This window comes from Monodon monoceros, unplaced genomic scaffold (genome assembly GCF_005190385.1).
Source record: "Monodon monoceros isolate NGI ecotype Baffin Bay Population unplaced genomic scaffold, NGI_Narwhal_1 Super_Scaffold_20, whole genome shotgun sequence".
Lineage (NCBI taxonomy): Eukaryota > Metazoa > Chordata > Mammalia > Artiodactyla > Monodontidae > Monodon > Monodon monoceros.
The window spans coordinates 133938172-133954793 of record NW_021703777.1 but is presented as its reverse complement, the minus strand read 5'-3'; the positions used below and the strand labels follow the sequence as shown (position 1 = coordinate 133954793).

Below are 16622 nucleotides of genomic sequence, written 5' to 3'. Positions count from 1 at the left end.
GGGCCATGGCTGCCAGCCAGCACAGGGTGCTCCCAGAGCTCTGCCCGGGAGTCCGCTAACCAGTGCCCACAGCCTTCGGGCCTCCCCAGACTCCACTCCTTCTCCCTCCCGATCCTAAAAGGTCAGAAAAGTCTCCAAGAAAGTGAAAGGCAAGACGGCTCAGATCCGACCGTGGCAAGACCCAGCTCTGTGGACGACGCCTGCTCGGCCGTCCTCGCCCGCCCGTCCAGCGCCCCGTACCTGCGCCCCGCTCTGCAGGACCGCGGCGCCAGGCGGCCGCTCCCAGCTCCTCGCTGGCTCGCCCTGCAGGCCGTCTCCACCGCCCGCAGCCCAGCTGACTGCACAGTGGCCGCCACTGCCCCCTCTTCCTGCCCTACTTCCTCCCTGCACCCGTGCCTCCGGAGAGAGGCAGGCCCCACGCTGCTGCACCGCCCCCAAGGGCTGGTTGATCATTAGCTCCGTCCTGGACCAGCTCCAGGCCCTGCCCCGCCTGCCCAGGGCCCGGCACCCAGGCTCAGATGTGGAGGCCACACCGCCTCAGCTGCCAGGATTGGGGAAGTCTGACAGCTGCCCCGCCAACCTCAGCTCTGCTCTCTCTTCCTCTTCCACTTACTGCACACACGTGCACACACACATGTGCACACACAAGACATACATGCGCACACGTGTGTGCGTGCATGCACATACGTGCAGCTCCTTCCCTCTGCCCCGGTGCTGCCCCGGCCTGTTGGTCCAGTCAATGGGAACGCGCACAGGGGACAGCTGGGCGTCTGCTGTCCTTCCCTCTTTGTCTTTCTGCTGGGCTCCAGGCCCGACCTGGGTTTGACAGCAGGGGATCTCAGCCCTGCCTGGGAAGCCAGAACTGGGTCTCCTGGGTCTCAGACAAGAAGCAGGAACTGAACACGGGTCAGCCCCTGGCCCTAGCCTCCCATGTACTCTCAGGCCCTCATGGCGGCAGGGGTGTGGCTCTGGTTGCTGGCCACAGCCCAGACCCAGGAATCAAGAACAGAGGGCCACCTTCTCTGTCCTGTGCTTGAGAAAGGCTGGACTTTCACTCATGGCCTGGCTTCATGACCAGGAACATCTCTGAGTTCAGTGGTAATGTACCCATTTTACAGACAGGGAAACTGAGGCCTGGGACATGACGTGGCATGCCCAAGGCCGGTGATAACTAGAAGGTGAGCCCAGAACCAGGTCTGACCGACACCGAAGCCCCCGGGCTTAGTCTCTAACCGCGGCACTGCTGGGGCGTTTGCGCTTTGTCACGGGGAAGGGGTTGCCATGTACACTGGGATTTTAGCAGCATCCCTGGCCTCTACCAGCTGAAGCCGACCCCAGCTGTGACAACCATTCACATCTCTAGACACTTGTCTCCTGGGGGCAATGTCACCCAGAGAGAGAACCACTCAGGGCCGAGATATTTCTGGATGACCCCCTCCCCCCGTCCGTCCTTTCTCAGATCAACTCCCAGCATTAATGCAGTCACCCAAATGTCACAGATTTCCTCCCCTCCCCAGTGGGCCAGAGCCCAGGCGTGAGAGGGCAGCTGGAGACGTGTGGGCGCGTGGCCAGCTCATACCAGCGAAGTCCCCACTGAGGGCCAGCATGAGGCTCAAGCCCCTCTGGCCACTGAGGTCCAGGGCAGGCAAGCCACTCCCTCTGGGGGCCCCAGAAAGGCCAGGCCCAGAGCTCAGGCTGCCCACACCCCCAGCCCAGCTGGGCCACACCCCACACGCCACCAACATGCTCGGGGACCACAAGGCAGGAGCCAGAGGTTCCAGGTGGCCATTTTCACAGTCCCCCAAGACCACAGGCCAAGTAACGGGGGAGGATTTCACACCACCCCCTGGGTCCCAGGGGGCCAGGCAGCCGCTCCCACCAGCAGCTCTCCCTCCCTGCCCCAGGGAGGTGTGGCCTCCCCAAGCCTGGCCTCTGTCTGTGGATTGGGGCCCCCTAGTTCTCCAGCCGCCTCTCCAGAAACCCACATTGTGCGGAACATGAGCTGCTCGCTTCTGCTCCCTTTGTTTTTCTGGAAACTGTGTTGAAAGAGGCCCCAGACGGGCTCCACATCCATAAAAGGGTCTGGACGCGTTTCCCCTCCTGGCCATTGTGCCCCGCTGCGGCCCGAGACCCTGTATCCTGTTTGTCTCTGTAGCTGCATTCTTGGCCCAAGGCCGAGGGGGTTTCCAAGAGCCTCCCCCACTGTGCCCAGCATCCTTCAGCTCTGCACAGAGCACCTCAACTCTGCATACTGTACCCCAACTTCACAGCGTGTACCCCAACTCTACAAGTGCACACTAATGGCCTTCCAGAGGAAGAATGTGAGCCTTTCAGGTGGGGAGGGGCTTTCCAAATAAGGGGTCCCTCCTGGAAGTTGCACCACAGGGCAGCCCTGTACAGCCCTGTGTGCAAGAGGCTGGTTTCAACGGCAGCCCAGCCCAGGCTTCGGGTGCCCCTGAGAGAGCCTGTCACCCCCTGGGCCTCACTTCCTCCCTTTTAAATGGTCAACTTGGGCTTAGAGATCTTTAAGTGCCCTCCCAGGTCAGCAGCTCTGATCCCTGCAGGGTTGTAATAAATTCCAATTATCACTTGCCAAAAAGATGCTGGATCCATGGATTGTAGCCATTCCAGTGTATTACCACCATCCCACTGGACGGAGTAGCAAACGGGCTTAGGAGAGGCAGGACCTGCCCCGGGTCGGGTCACACAGCCCTGACACCAGGGCTGCCCAGGGCCAAAGGGGACCCCTGACACTCTAAGGCATGAGACACACAGCCAGAGGAAGAGCTCTCAGGAACTTCCTGTGGGAAATCCTATGGCCACCCACCAGAAACCCAGCTGCAGCTTCTCTTTAACCATCCCTGTGGGTCTGAGGTGGCCCCCTCCCACCTTCAGCCCGCCTGGACTCTGCTCTACCATTGTGGACGGAGGTTCCCAATGAGCTCCCGGGACGGCTCCCGCCTGATTCCTAGACCATAGACGCTGGCCCTGGGCTACCAGCCAGAGCTGGGGGACAGGGGCTGTGGGGTGCCCTGCCTTCCATCCTCTGCTTATGTTTTAACTCATGGAGCAAATAGCAACAACTGTGGTCCTACAAAGACAAAAAGCAATTTCTAATTTTGTCATGCCATCTTAGAGCATTTTCAGTCCTCTGGGGCTGTGAGGGGCTGTATCAGCACAGTCTTGGGCCAGGAAAGGTGACCTAGCCCAACTCCCAGGCCCAGCTGGGATCCTCTGGACAGCCTCCATGGCACATGGTCCAGCCTCTTGGGGGGTCCCCCACTCCGCCTTGTGACTGCTCTACACTTTGGGGTTCAGAGCTACCCTGCCTGAAGTTCTGACTTCAAGTCCCCACCCACAAGGGGGCTCAGACAAGTTGGGGTTACAGACTTGGAAACAGACTGGGATGATGTACCACGATCTGTGCAGTGCCAAAGGAAGGGGAAGAAGAGGGAGGCGAAATCTAGGAAGGCTTCCTGGAGGTGGAAGCTCCTCAGCTGACTCTTGGAGGAAGAGGGACTAGGCAGACAGAAGGTGTAAAGGTCTGCCTGGGGACAGGGCCAGCCAGAAGAGCACGTGAGCCTGGCCTGCTCCAGGTAGGCAGCTTGCTGAAGCATCCCACGGCCACTTCTGGTGGCTGCAGATTCTGGGGGCAGGTCACCCTCTTGCCCTGCGGGTTAAACTACAACAGGCCATAAACATAAATGGTGAATCCCAGGAATGCAGAGGCCCTGGGGAGGGGGTGGGTTAGGGTTGGGGGACAGGACTACTCCCTGCTGGGTCTCTGCAACAGCCCAGACAGTGGAAGCAAGACGTACAGGTGATTCTAGAACAGGGGCAGCAAATCCTTTCCATAAAGGGACAGAGAATAAATAGGTTTGGCTTTTCAGGTCATAATGTGGGCTCCACCACAACCCTTCGGTTACAGCCTGAAAGCAGGCTTAGGTGATAGTAAGTGAGTGGGCCTGGCCCGGTGCCAAGAAGTCCTTACTTGCAAAACAGGGGTGGGATTTGGCCCTGGGTATGGGCCCTGCTCTAGAGAATGGGGCGGGATGGGAAATTCATGGAAAAGCCCCTCAGGATCACCCTGCCACTGATGCAGGAAGGAGTCACTACAAAACATCCCTTGCCACCCTGGAATTGGGATGTGGAAAGGTTCATCATTAGTGAAACAGGGAAGAACAGAATCTGACTCCATGTTGGATCTGTTTCTTTTACTTTAATCGTTGCTTTTTGTTGCTTTTGTTACTATAATCACTAAAAGGATACTGCCTATAGCTGCAAGCATACGTAATGGCCTGCCTCGGGGAACCCTGCCCCTCTGCCTGAATGTTAAACGAAAGTGCCTTTGTTCACCTCACAGGAAGACATTCTGACCCTGCCCACATGTGAATGGCTGCAGAAAAGAAATTAACACATCCCCTCCCGGAGGCTGGCCAAGCCAGGAGATATTTTGCAAGACAGGCAAAAAAAAAAAGAAAAAAAAAAAAGCCTTTTTGCTTTACTTCCTCCCTGTCTCTGTTCTATAAAAAAAAAACTGGCATGAGACCCAGATAAGATGGTACTCTAGGGGACTTCCCTGGTACTCTAGGGGACTTCCCTGCTGGTGCAGTGGTTAAGAATCCACCTGCCAATGCAGGGGACATGGGTTCAAGCCCTCCAGGAAGTTCCCACATGCCGCGGAGCAACTAAGCCCGTGCGCCCCAATTACTGAGGCTGTGCTCTAGTGCCCATGAGCCACAACTACTGAGCCTGCATGCCACAACTACTGAGCCCGCGCACCACAGCTACCGAAGCCCGCGCGCCTAGAGCCCGTGCTCCGCAACAAGAGAAGCCACCGCAATGAGAAGCCCGCGCACCGCAACAAAGAGCAGCCTCCGCTCGCCGCAACTAGAGAAAGCCCATGCGCAGCAGCGAAGACCCAACGCAGCCAAAAATTAAATAAATAAATTGATTTTTAAAAAAAGATGGTACTTTAGGACATTAGTCCGCCATCTTCTCAGACGCCCGGCTTTCCAAATGAAGACGCTATTCCTTGCCTCAACACGTCGTCCCAATTCATTGGCCTGTAGTGCAGTGAGCAGACCGAGCTTGGATTCGGTAACATTAGGAGAGCATCTCAGTAGAGAATGGTGGAGCCGGCACCAGCACCAGGCAGCCTGGAAGACCAGTAATGACCAGAGAGCTGAAGACTGTCCTGTGCTTGATGCCGGCTCAGGACACACACAGGAAGCTGCACCCTCCTCCCTCCTCCCGCTGGTTAGGACTGCAGCTGCTAAATTATCGAGGGTTACCGAGAACCGGCACTTAAGAATGTTCCCAATAAAAACAGGTGATTGGGCTGCGAGGTAGCAAAGTCCGTCCTTCAGGCTTCGGGGGAACTGAGACTCAGGAAGAGAAAGCCCCTCACCCGAGGTCACAGGAGGGGGTGAACGCAGTACTCCCACTGGTCCACGCCAAGCAACGCCCTGTCACCTTTCCTGGTCTCTGGCTCCACATCTGTCAGGTGCAGATGCGACGCTACTAAAGCAATCTCCCAGAAAGACACTCCTTCCAAGGCCAGTGCATTCCTGAGCCCCACCCGGGTCTAAGGAGCAATCTGCCTGAGATGTCCTTCCATTGCACAACCAAGTCTGAGGTCGGAGCCCCGGACAGAGAGAGAAGCTGCTAGTCTGGAACCAGGCACCCGGCTGCCGCTGGACCTGCCGAAAGGGCTAGAACCACGCGTGTGCTCGGCAGAGCTCGGTCTGTGTTTGTTGTTTCTGGCCTTAGCAGCTGAAACCAGGCCCAATCAAAGATGAGCAGAGCTCTAGGCCCCGTGATTTCAGGAACTGCTCTTTGCAAAACAAGGATATCGGGACCAAACAGCCTTTCCAGATGGCTGATGGCCACCCGGGCCGGGTCGAAGGCCTGCAGGAAGCGGTCAGCAGTTCCTGTGGACCGGAGACGCCACCCGCAGTGGCCGTGGCCCCAGCCCATCCGGCTCTGTCCGGGCAGGCGTCGCCCTCTGTCCAGGAATCGCTGACTCTGCTGCCCTGTCTCCCCTCCTCGGCCCACGAGCTGGCCAGGTGCCTGGGTGTATTTGTGCCTGGGAATCTTCCGCATTCAGAAGAGGGGTGCTCCCTCGTCAACACCCCAAATAATGTGACAGGGCACTTGGAGCAAGTTGGTAAGAAAGGACAAAGGTTGTTTTCACAGCCTATAAGGGAGCAAGGTCCGGACTGGCATGTCCTCCTTGTCACATCCTTAGGGGGGCCCTGTGGTACCCACCAGTTCAAAGTAGCCCCCTCCTTTAAAAACTAAGGGACGGGGTGGGAACTCCCCTGGTGGTACAGTGGTTAAGATTCCAACGCTCCCAATGCAGAGGGCCCAGGTTCAATCCCTGGTTGGGGAACTAGATCCCACATGCCACAACTAAGAGTTCGCGTGCCACAACTAAGGAGCCAGTGAGCCGCAACTAAGAAGCCCTCGAGCTGCAACTAAGACCTGATGCAACCAACCAACCAAATAAATAAATTAAATAAATATATAAAAAGGAATTAAGAGATGGGGTTCTAAGCGGCCACACAGCTGACAGTGGCCGTGTCTTAGAGGTTCCTCCCATCATAGGACAGGCTCGCCACACTGCCCTGGACCATCCATCCCCTGAGTCGTGGGTGACTAGGAGGTGGCTGCCTGGAGGAGATGGGAGTAGGGGGCTCCAGACTGGGATGCACGGTGTGGCCTTCACGGCTGCCGTTTTCCCTGGGAGCCTGGGGAAGTCACCCGGCTTATAAATGAGACCCCAGGGACACCCCGATCCCGTGGGCCCTCACCCTCCAGGGTACCAGCATTCCCGAAGCGGGGTGTGGCAACCACTGGAATTCTGGGCGTTATCCCAGCCCAGGCACCAGGGGATGGATCTTGAACTTGGCTGTGCAAACATTAACCCAGGCCCCAGCACACACTTCCCAGAGGCCTCCCAGCCAAGACCCACCACTGCAGGTGGGACAAGGCAGGAGGGCTCGGGGGGAATTTCTGCAGGCCCCCCCCCGATGTCGCTCCCTGCTGTGCCAGGACTACACATGGGTGATGCTGGCTGGGGGCGTAGCCCCCATTTCAGCCCCCGTTTCATTCATTTGGCTACTTTTTATCTCTGCTCCCTCTGGTGAAACCTCCAGAGCCTTCTATCCCAGCCAGCTCTGTACCCCTCCTGAGCCTCTCCTCACCCACTCCCCAAAACTGCCCTTGCCCAGGCCGCCAGCACCTTCCACGTTGCTAAATCCAATGGTTTCGCCCCCGTCCTCATCTCACTGGCCCCTCGGCGGCCACCCTCTGCCTACCTGCCACACTGCTCTGTCTACACTCGTTCTTAGGTGTGAGCGTGAAGGTCGGGGACTTCCGAGCCCTCTGCCCACACTGACAGCCCAGGTGCCACCTCACACCTGAGGGCGATGCCAGGCCTTCCTCTCGGTGGGACTGGACCACTGCCCCCATTGCCCGCCACCCACCCCTCCATCCCCCAAATCTCAGAAAACAGCACCACCGGCCACTCAGCACCTGGTCCTTCACTTTCCACTGACCTGTCACACTCATGCCACCCCGTTCCCCCGATGGTTGGGGTCCTTGGGCTGCCTGATCCCCTGTGCCCCCCACCACTTCCTCTGCATTTGCATATCCTTTTCCTGGGCACCTTCTCCTCCAGGCTGTGACCTCAACTCCTGTCTGTCTCCTTCCTGCATTGCGTCCGTCTGAGGCCTCACTGACGTGGACAAGCCACCCCTTCCCCAGCCCTGAGGGCCCTGGGCACATCTGTGCTGTAATTGGGGTTTCTGCCGCTAGGCTAACACTCGAGGACGCTCAAGGGCACTGCCGGGGAAGTCTGCGAGCGTTTGTTAAATGACTAACAAACAGGCACCTGAACAGGAGCCCCTGTGCACAGGACCTGCCTGCCCCAGACTCGCAGAAAGGGTAGGCCCCTGAGTTACCGCCTCGGATAGGGCAAAGCCGTACAGGACGCTCACCCGTCTCCTCCTGGCCGATTTCTAGTTCCCCCCTTTCTTCCTGGCTCTCCAGGGTGGCAGCTGGGTGGGAGGGACTCAGGTCTCATCCACGGGCCACCGCAGGCTCCGAGCAGCAGCCCCGCTGCAGGTGGGCATCCACACCTGAGTCCTTCACACGCCCGGCCACCCAGCGGCAGGTTTCACAGGCTGCGGCGTGGGGGGCCTGGCTGGAGCACCCACCGATCTGGTGCCAATCCAGGTGTGAGCCCGGGGTCTCCCCTCACCATGCAGGTGGGCACGGCCTCCACCTCTCTCCCCCCACAGAGCCCTCCTGGCTTCACAATGGTCAGATTTTCCATCCCAGCACCTCACATGCCAGTCCTGTTAATGCCACGCTGACCCCGCACAGTACACGCTAAGGTGGCAAAGAGCTCCGATTCTGCCCAGGTGTGAACCCTGGTGAGTACTTCACTCTTGCCCTGGTCATCTGCCCAAGCCCAGCCCCCGCCGGCGTGGGGAAGGGGGGCCCACAGAGGAGAGCGATTATTATCATTAAGGCCAGTGGGGGCAGGGTCCGGCCGCTGACAGCATTGCCCAGCCCCACCCTGTGCCTAGCTCAGTGTGGACACTGGGGACCTGGGTGAATGGATGAATCAGGCGACCCTTCCCTCCAGGGCTCTCGGCCTAGTGGTAAAGACAGCCAAGGAAACGGTCGGAGTGACTGTGACAGAGGGCGAGCAGAGAGGCTGGGGCCACCAAACAGCCCCCATGCCAACTGGAGATAGCCGGGGGGGGGGGCTGCCTGGAGGAGGGGGCTCCGAGCCTGGCCTTGGCACATGAAACACATTCCCTGGCAGGAAATGTACACAGCAAGCCTGGGACATGTTGTAAGGCCAGAGAGTAGGAAATGGGATAGAGAGGATAAACAGATAGACAGATAGACAGACAACAGATCGATGGATAGCTGATAGATCCATGGATCCCCACAATGATGGGACTATGTCCAAGAGACGCAGGGGATGACAGAAGAGGTCTTGATGGCGGAAGCTGGGACAATTTAAGGAACAAAATAAAGTTGTATTGGATTATAACCCCAGGTATAAAATGAATATTCCTAAATCCATACTGATATAAGCAAAAGATTGCATAACTAAGTAGTAAACGGAGGAGAAAGAAGCAAATCCCTCATGCAGCAGAATTCCAAGCTGTTTGTGTAGCTGCTCCACCCTCCCCAGCCCTCAGGCGTGGCTGGGCAGGTGACTTCCTTCTCCTGAGCGCTTCATGGAAATAGAGGGGAAGGGTAATTTCATGGGTGGAAACCTGACAATCACCACCTTGGCCTGGGCACACAGGCCGGCCTCGGCAGTTATAGGTCATGTCAACAGCAGGTGCCCTTGCTGGGACGGGATGAGAAGGGCACTTTACCTCTGTGACCTTTCTCTCCCAAACCCATAACCCCAGTGTCACCGTGAGAAAAACATCAGACAAACCCAAATTGAGCATGTACATGTAGGGTGGCAGGAGTGAGGAGTGAGGAGATTAACTCAGCTTGGTAGTCAGGGAAGTCTTCCTGGAGGTGGTGACATTTGGGCAGGGCCTTGGAAGATAGGTCAGAGCAGGCAAGGGAGGTTCAGGTAGAAGTCCCAGCATGGCCAGAGGGCAGAGCTGGATGGGGAGTGAGCAGGGAGGGTGGGTGGCAGCCACGGTGAGAGGGACCCGCACAGCCAGCCCCTGCAGTCCCTTACCAGGAAGGGGAAGGAAAGTGGCCCACGTGGGGGCCAAGTGACAGGATGGGGTGACAGACCTCATCACGGCATCTGCATCTAGGCAACAGTGACCAAAAGAGGACAAAGGCTCTCAAGGCTGGGGGCCCTGGTGACTGAAGCTCAGGGGCCAGGACCATGGGTGGTAGGCTCACAGGAGGCTGATTGGGGTCCTGTCAAAGTGGACCCCCCACCCCAGTTCCTGTCTGGGTTTTTGACTCTAATCACGAACCCAAGGGACAGGCAGACGAGGCCAGGGGTTTCTAGACACAAGAAACACACATTCCTGCGGGAAAGACAGGGGCACAGGGTGGCCGGGAGAGGCCCCGGAGCCCTCTGCCCCTGGGTCTCCCGTCATAACCCACCCCACACACCCTGTCAGGCAGCAGGAAGAAGAGAGAAGTCTGCACATCACCACACTTGGCCATTTCTCGTGGGGAGGACTCGGCTCAGGCTGCTCCAGTGCCCAGAACGCCTTCTTTTCTCCCTTGGCTGCCTGGCAAACCCTTACACATCCTACCAAATCCTGCTCAATCATCACCTCCTCTGGGAGGCCTCCCAGATTGCTCCCAGCTCTGGGAGGAGTTAGCGGAAGAGGGGAACAAACTGCTCTTCCCTTGCCCCTGCCTCACGAGGGCACTGACCATCTCACTGCACACCCCTCCCTGTGCATCTGCTGCAAGTCTCCCCTTCTTTCTGGTCCCTTCATCAGAGCCAGCCACTTGCAGGCTCTAACCTGGCTCTCATTCACTTACCCTAAATCCAGATTGGCCTCTGGCTAACAGGGTGGCTTGGGTAAGGTATTTTATCTCTCTCAGCCTCCATCACTCTATCCATGAAATGGGACCACAGTCCTGTCCTGTGGGATGCCGAGGTTCCAGACGCGGTCGAGGGTGGACATGACTCGTTAAAGAGAGTTTCTGGGGCGGCACATGGACCAAGCAAGCAGACCCTCAGACTCGGTGGGTCAGGGTCTGAGCCCAGGCAACTGCAGAGCACAGCCTCTAGTCCCTTCACTTGTTCAAGGGGCTCTTTTTTGGTCTCATTTTGTTTTGTTTCAGTGGCTCTTCTTCTTTGTATTTTTTTTTAACTAAACTTTTTAATTTAAAATAGTTTTAGATTTACAGAAAAGTTGCGATGACAGTGCAGAGATCCCCACGTGCTCACGCCCTGTTTCCGCAACATCATCTCATGTTGTTATGGTACGTTTGTCACAACTGATGGAGCAATATTGATTGATACATCACCATTAACTGAAGTTCATACTTCATTCGGTTTCCTTGGCTTTTCCCTAGTGTCCTTTTCTGTCCCCAGAGCCCACTGGGGACACCACCTCACACTTAGGTATCATGTCTCTTTAGGCTCCTCTGAGCTGTGGTGGTTTCTCAGATTTTCCGTGTTTATCATGACTTTTGACAGTTTTGAGGACTGGCCGGGTACTTTTGCAGATTGGACTTCAGCTGGGATTTGTCTGCTGTTTTTCTCCGTCCCTTTACTGTTCATTTTCAACAAACAAAATCTGCTGCGGGTTTTGGTTCCCAGTCAGGCTGGACCCGGCCCTCTCCCAGCAGGTGTTTTTAATTAAACGGCACCCGAGATGCTGACCTCCATATTCCATGCTGGAGGAAGAGACCAATGACTCTACAGAAAACCTTGGGGACTGGACACGGGTCCGTGTCCTTGAAATGCATGAAATGATGCTTGGAAGTGCAAAGTGGTCCCAAGAGACCCTTTGTCACCTCCCAGCTCCACAGCCACCGGCATCTGTCAGGACACCCTCAGCAGGGCTGCGGCGAGCCCGGGGCCAGGCCAACCTGAGGCTGGGTTACCAGCCAACTCCTATAAAACCGCAGCATTCACCCTTTGCCTGGCAGCCTCTGTCATCACTCTGCAGATGACTGCCTGCTTCTGAGACGGCAGGGCTCCGAGGGGGCGGGGACTCTTTATAACAGTGACTTCTCGGAAATGACCCAGGTATCAAATAAATCATGGTGCAGACTCGCACCGAATAGTAGCACGAGGCTGGTCTCAATGTGCCAGCCAGGGAGGCTCTCTGAGCCACATGAAGTGGGAAAAAAGCAAGATGCAGAGTGATTTGTACGCCATTTTGTGTTCTAAACGGGAGGTTAGAATATCTTCATATTTCCTTGCATTTGTGAAAAGAAACTGGAAGGATCAATAAATCAGTGGCCGCAGAGGGTTGAGTAGGGAAGCCTGGGGGATTTTTCTCAGGTTGCGAAACTCTGTGTGATCCTGTGACAGTGGATACCTGACACTGTGCATTTGTCAAAAGACTTTAAACTTTATAGCACAAAGTGAACCTGAACGTATGCAAATAAAACAAATTTAGGAGGACAGGGGAATCCCGGGTTGGATGCAGAGTACGACAAAACAGTGAACAGTATTACAAATGTACGAAACAGCGTCACCGAAGAGAGGGGAGAGGTACCTGCACATCAGGTTGGCAACGAGTGGAGGCTGAAGGTTGAAGGCAAAAGACCTCACACATGTGCCCTGGGCTCAAGCTGGTCGTGTTGTTCCCCACGGGGGCCTGGGTTACAAAATCTTACACTTCTATACGTGTGTCCAGTAGTCAGAATGTGAATCGTTAAGTAAATGGGTGGTGGGTGATGACAGCCAGGTTTCTCACTGTTGGAGTGGGAGCTACAGAAAACCAAGGAGAGGAGGCTGGAGTGATCCATGGGTGACGGCTTAGAGGTGGAGACATCGCTGTGAATTCGTGTGTCACTTGATAGAGATACACAGGTTACATATAGATACACTTATTAGGTATGTGTGTATACGCGAGTTAGTATATACACACGCTAACTTACAGATCTGTGTATATAGATGGGTTAGTATACACATACGTACACACTAACTTATAGATATGTGTTTATATATGGATACATGTACACATGAGTAGACACTTACAGATACGTGCATATGCACGGGCTTGTGCACACATATACAGGCTAACTTATAGATATGTATATTTACATGGATATGTGTACACATAAGTGTACACATACATGTGTGTTTATACATGGGTTCGTATACACATACACATCTGCTGAGAGGTCCTAAAAGACACCCAGGTAGCAACAAGCACACACAGAGTGCAGGTAAATCTTGGTTCCTAAGACTTTTCTCCCACAAAAGGAATCAGGACTCTTGGAGAAATGGCTGATTCTAGGACTGGGCCAGGATAGAGACACGATAAGCCTGGCTTGTAGTGGCAGAAAAGTAAGGAAGGACATGAATGAAGCAACAAATGAATGAAATCCCACCATGATGAGACGTGCCAGAGGGATGCAGGGCCAGCTGAAAGAGCCCTCAGTGGCCAAAGCTAGAAAAACTTGAGTAAAAAAAAACTAATTAGCATTAGATTATAACACATAATCCCTGTCTAATCAGAAAATTCCTAATTGAGGGGCATTTTACAAAGCACCAAACCAAAACTCCTCAAAAACAAAAGAATTAAAATAAGAAAGGCTATAGAGATGGCCAACAGGCACATGAAAAGATGCTCAACATCACTAATTATTAGAGAAATGCACATCAAAACCGCGATGAGGTATCACCTCACACCGGTCAGACATCATCAAAATGTCTACAAACAGTAAATGCTGGAGAGGGTGTGGAGAAAAGGGAACCCTCTACGCTGTCGGTTGGGAATGTAAACTGGTGCAGCCACTATGGAAAACAGGATGGAGGTTCCTCAAAAAACTAAAAATAGAGTTGCCATATGATCCAGCAATCCCACTCCTGGGCATATACCCAGACAAAACTATAATTCGAAAAGATGCATGCACCCCTACGTTCACAGCAGCACTATTCACAGTAGCCAGGACATGGAAACAACCTAAATGTCCATCGACAGATGAATGGATAAAGATGTGGCACATGTATACAATGGAATATTACTCAGCCATAAAAAAGAACGAAATAATGCCATTTTCAGCAACATGGATGCAGCTAGAGATTATCATGCTAAGTGAAATAAGTCAGACAGAGAAAGACAAACACCATATGGTATCACTGATACGTGGAATCTAAAATATGACACAGATGAACTTATCTACGAAACAGAAACAGATTCACAGACATAGAGAACAGTCTTGTGGTTGACGAGGGGGAGGGGGGCGTGGGAGGGATGGAGTGGGAGTTTGGGATGAGCAGGTGCAAACTATTGTATAGAGAATGGGTCAACAACAAGGTCCTACTGTAGAGCCCAGGGAGCTAGGTTTAATATCCTGGGATAAACCATACTGGAAAAGAATCTGAAAAAGAATATTTATATGTATAACTGAGTCACTTTGCTGTACAGCAGAAATTAACACAGCATTGTAAATCAACTCTACTTCAAAAAATAAAAGAAAAAAAAAGAAGAAGAAGGGAAGTCTGGGAAATTGTCACAGTCCAGAAGCCCTAGGAGATGTGACTACTAAATGTCACATGGGGTCCTTGATGGGGTTCTGGGGTCCTGGGACAGAAAAGGGACATTAGGTAGAAACAAAGGAAACCTGAATGAATCCACCTGCCAAGGCAGGGGACACGGGTTCCAGCCCTGGTCCGGGAAGATCCGACATGCTGCAGAGCAACTAAGCCCGTGCACCACAACTACTGAGCCCGCATGCCACAACTACTGAAGCCCACGCGCCTAGAGCCTGTGCTCGCAACGAGAGAAGCCACCGCAACGAGAAGGCCGCGCACCGCAATGAAGACCCAACACAGCCAAAAAATAAATAAATAATAAAATAAAAATTAAAAAAATAAAACTGTTCTTAAAAACCCACATCTTTTGGGGCTTCCCTGGTGGTGCAGTGGTTGAGAATCTGCCTGCCAATGCAGGGGACACTGGTTCGAGCCCTGGTCCGGGAAGATCCCACATGCCGCGGAGCAACTAGGTCCATGAGCCACAACTACTGAGCCTGCGCGTCTGGAGCCTGTGCTCCGAAACAAGAGAACCCGCGATTGTGAGAGGCCCGTGCACCACGATGAAGAGTGGCCCCCGCTTGCCGCAACTAGAGAAAGCCCTCGCACAGAAACGAGGACCCAACACGGCCAAAAATAAATAAATAAAAAATAAAAAAATACGGGAGTCCATGTATTAAAAAAAAAAAAAATCACATCTTTTTTTTTTAAAGAGGCCCAGTGAGGTGGAACAACCTGCAAGTGTGGAGAGAGAAGGATGGAGGGCATGTCCCAGGCCTACTTGCCGTGTGGCCTTGGGCCAGCCTTGGGGCCGCCCAGGCTGCACAAGGAGGCCGAGGGGGGCCGAGCCTGGCTCTCCTTGTGCTCTCCTTGCGGTCCGAGGCACTGGGAGAGACCAGGCAGGCCTTCAGCGGAGGCCCCCGTTCCAGCCACCACGATCTGCGGCAAGTTACACCCCCTCGAGCCTCGGGCCGGGCCCCTCCACAGGTCACCTGAGAATTGTAGGCTCTGTTTTGTGTAAACAAAACTCAGCCTGGGGCCTGACCCGAAGCCCCCGAGGTGGGGAGGGAGAGAGGGAGGGTCACCAGGCTCTCAGTGCCTGAGGATCAGAGGGGCACATTCTCGCCTGGGCCACAGGGCTGCCCCTCACCCCGCCCCATCCCCGCCATCAGTCTACTCGAGGTCTGCAGTGCACCCCAGGGCCGCGAGGCAGGGACGTTCCCCACCCCTTCCACCTCCACCCGTACCCATTCAAAACCCACTCTCGGGCCCCTGGGGGGTGGGATGGGGGCTGGGAAAGAGGAAGAGCAGAGACCCCGGGAGCTGATGCCCAGGGTGGGTGGGGCAGCCTTAGAGGAAAGGGGAAGCCAGGACCTGGCCCCCAGCCCAGGGCTTCTGTTCCTCTCCAGGGCCGTGGGCGCCGTACCCCCTGGGCACACCGTCCCGAGCCCCAGCACGGACGCTCGCCTCTCGCAGATGGCAAACTGAGGCTCAGAGGGGGAGTCACTTACTCGCAGGCCAGGGGCTCAGCCAAGATCAGAATTCCCGGGGCTGCTGCCTCCTGGGCCCTCAAGAGCCCTCCCCGCTCCCCCCTATGAGACCCACCCCTGGGGAGACACCTCCCTGCCTCACAACTGCCACCCTGACAACATCCAGCTTCACCACCAGCCCTTGGCCCCTTTCTCAGGCGCAGGGCCAGCTGAGAACTGCCCTGCCGCTCCCCGGCCAGGACTGTTTTGGGGACACACGCACACCCTCCCCTGGCCTTACCTGCCCTGGCAGGTGACCCTCAGCGTGGGGCTGGGGGCTGCAGCATAGGGGCGGCTCCTCCTAGAGCAGTCCTGCCCGGTGGTCTGGAACTCACCCTGCCAAGGAAAGGAGGGAGGGAGGCTCCCGGGGCCCCTCAGGACGGTCCCTGGCTGTGCGATGCCTGTCGCGGGCAGGAAGGCGCACATTTGCAGCAAGCTGGCCCTCCAGGCTCCGATCAGGCGACCTGAGCTGTCAGCCCGGGTCATTGGCTGTGCCCGCGGTCAGCCCGCCCTGCCAGGAAGGGGCCGAGTCTCCTTCACGACCTTCCTCCTCCTTACTGGCCCGTGGAAGTCAGCAATCCCGGGTCAGCATTCCTGAGCTGGGCGGGCAGGTGAGGCACACCCCTGGCCCCTGTACCTCAGAGAGGCAGGAGGATGGGCCCTTGAGCACGGCTAGGCTGTCCAAGAGGAGTTCGCCCCTCTTGCTGGAGCCGGTTTCTGTAGCTGGGAGCTCAGCAAACATCCATTGAGCAACTGCTGTGTGCTGGGCCCTGTGCGAGGCAACAGCAGATCTCAGGGCATCCAGAGAGATCATTTCCCAAAGTAGCTTCTCGTGGGTCACCAGCGATGTCCTTAAAGTTACAGATCCTCGACTCCAGACCCACCGCGTCAGCACCTTCCAGGGCAGGACC

The 16622-nt window shown here is 55.5% G+C and overlaps 1 protein-coding gene across 6 annotated transcripts in view; it reads right to left on the bottom strand.

The window, feature by feature from the left end:
* SH3TC1 (SH3 domain and tetratricopeptide repeats 1) overlaps positions 1-16156 on the bottom strand; it is a 51987-nt gene extending 35831 nt beyond the window's left edge. For 4 of the 6 annotated variants that reach the window (XR_003795538.1, XM_029234827.1, XM_029234829.1 and 1 more), the window contains exon 1: positions 241-410. The gene's annotated coding sequence lies outside the window, so the exon portion shown is untranslated. Of the gene's footprint in view, positions 1-240; positions 411-15952 lie in introns of those variants that run through there. The other 2 variants (XM_029234828.1, XM_029234831.1) reach the window with 2 other exon arrangements.
* Between the last annotated feature and the right edge of the window lie 466 nt (positions 16157-16622).